This window comes from Aplysia californica, unplaced genomic scaffold (genome assembly GCF_000002075.1).
Source record: "Aplysia californica isolate F4 #8 unplaced genomic scaffold, AplCal3.0 scaffold00303, whole genome shotgun sequence".
Taxonomy (NCBI): Eukaryota; Metazoa; Mollusca; class Gastropoda; order Aplysiida; family Aplysiidae; genus Aplysia; species Aplysia californica.
In genome coordinates this window covers 706,039-707,962 of record NW_004797573.1, presented here as the reverse complement: position 1 = coordinate 707,962, position 1,924 = coordinate 706,039, and the positions used below count along the sequence as shown (strand labels likewise).

The 1,924-nt window shown below is 37.9% G+C and overlaps 1 protein-coding gene across 1 annotated transcript in view; it reads left to right on the top strand.

The window, feature by feature from the left end:
* The window catches only part of LOC106012242, a gene marked incomplete in the record, with an annotated part of 8,986 nt that overhangs the window by 3,104 nt on the left and 3,958 nt on the right, over nucleotides 1-1,924 (top strand).

The window sequence follows — 1,924 nt, the reverse complement described above, 5'->3', positions numbered from 1 at the left end:
CCTACTTCTTCTTCTTCTTCTTCTTCTTCTTCTTCTTCTTCTTCTTCTTCTTCTTCTTCTTCTTCTTCTTCTTCTTCTCCTTCTTCTGGCGGGTAGGGAACAATGTCAACGAACTGTTCCAATTAGCAGAAGAAATACGAGCAAAGACTCAGTTCTATGCTTCAACAATTTAATATTCCATATTATATTGGTCACGATTTAACACTGATATAGGGCTTGTTCCTGTAGACCTACAAGAGAGCAGCTCTCTCACTCACAGTCAAAGGCACGTACAGTTCAGCCAACCGGGAGCTCTGTGGCACTGGCTGGTGTTCTTGTTGTTATGAGCGATGTAGTTCGATTCGATTTTATCTGTTTTGTCGGTTTGTTTGTTTTCGTAGAGGTTTTACGGCGCTCGCAACTGCATAAAGTCATATGAGCGCCAAGGGGTGGATGTCAACAGAGAAGTCCTTACAGGGAATCAGACTTACTCTGCTCACCTCTCGAGCTTCAACAGCACAAAGTCTGCTTCGACTATCAAGGCTCCCCGGAAATAGCGGGTCACAAGAATGAGACAAACACATACAAAAGAAGTAGAGGAAATGACGATAGTACCGATAAGGAAAGAAAAAGCAGCAGTTCCCTGTTGTAGTTCAAGCACAGTTATGAGTTTGGCATTGTTGGATCAGCCCATTTACAATTCTACTGTGCATTAGAACGAGAAATGTACCTCTCTGTAGATATATGTACATGAAAATAAGGGTAAGACATGACGTTCCACTACTTTCGCGATGTAGTACGCTAAACCGAGCGATCCAGTGATTCTCATGAGAGCAATTTTGTTCATTCCATCCCAGACCACCCAAAACCTTGGCCGTTTCAAGGCCTTTAACAGATGGTTGTGTCCAAAATCTAACTAACAATCTGTGTGCAAAAAAGGTTTCGTGCTCGACCCGAAACCTTTAGCTCCTAAACAAAAACAAAATTTTTACAAATGAGCACACGTTATGTTAAGTCCAGGTTTTGTATTTGCACTATTTGTATTTGCTTTATTCTCCAATCTGTTGGAAAATATCGTAAGCAGATGCTATTCATTGCAGAGACAATAATATTATTTTTTCATTTGATATTCTATACATGTTCATTCTACCAATGTTGATGCACCTCAATAATAATATGAACGAACGCACTTTTACGTCTATCTGATGTCGCACAATTTTGCCAAGCCTGATTTTTTTTAAAGATCAACTTTGAGTGACCATATCTCGGGCGTCTCTTAAAGGTAGATCTATCCTCATCAATTTGGAAAAAATGGTGAAAAGTGGCTTTTTGAGAACTTGGTATTTTTGGAAAGTACAACCATTATACTTCACATTGAAACAACCGCTGAGAAGCCCAGGACAGGGATATGTACACAACGGGGGGCCATTAACGGCTTTTAGTGAGTGAAAATACAAGAAAATGAACATTTTTCCTGTTTTTCTGCAAATCCGATTTTTCTTGCTGTTACTAACCTTCCATGCATGATATTTCTGTCAAGTTTTGTTCAATTGATCTGAAATTTATCATGGTTGCTCATAACTCGTAAGTAGAGAGTTTGAAATAAAAATGAAACCTCCAGAATATCTCAAAGTTGTTCTTTTGTCTTCTTGAAAATTTCAGTGCAAGCATTTATCTTTATATCAGAATATATTTAAAAAAAAGAAAAGAAAACGTTAAAAACTATTCTATAACATGCAATGTTCATAGAACAGGCCCTTAAACTTCCTACTATTTAAAAAAAATCAAAAAAATCTGTATTTGGCAAATTTCAAGTCAATCAAGATGTGTTTTTTATTGAGTTATGATGTTTTAAAACTGTTATCTTTTTTTAGCAACACTGCGGCCTACTTCTTCTTCTTCTTCTTCAGCTTCCTCCTCCTCCTCCTCCTCCTCCTCCTCCTCC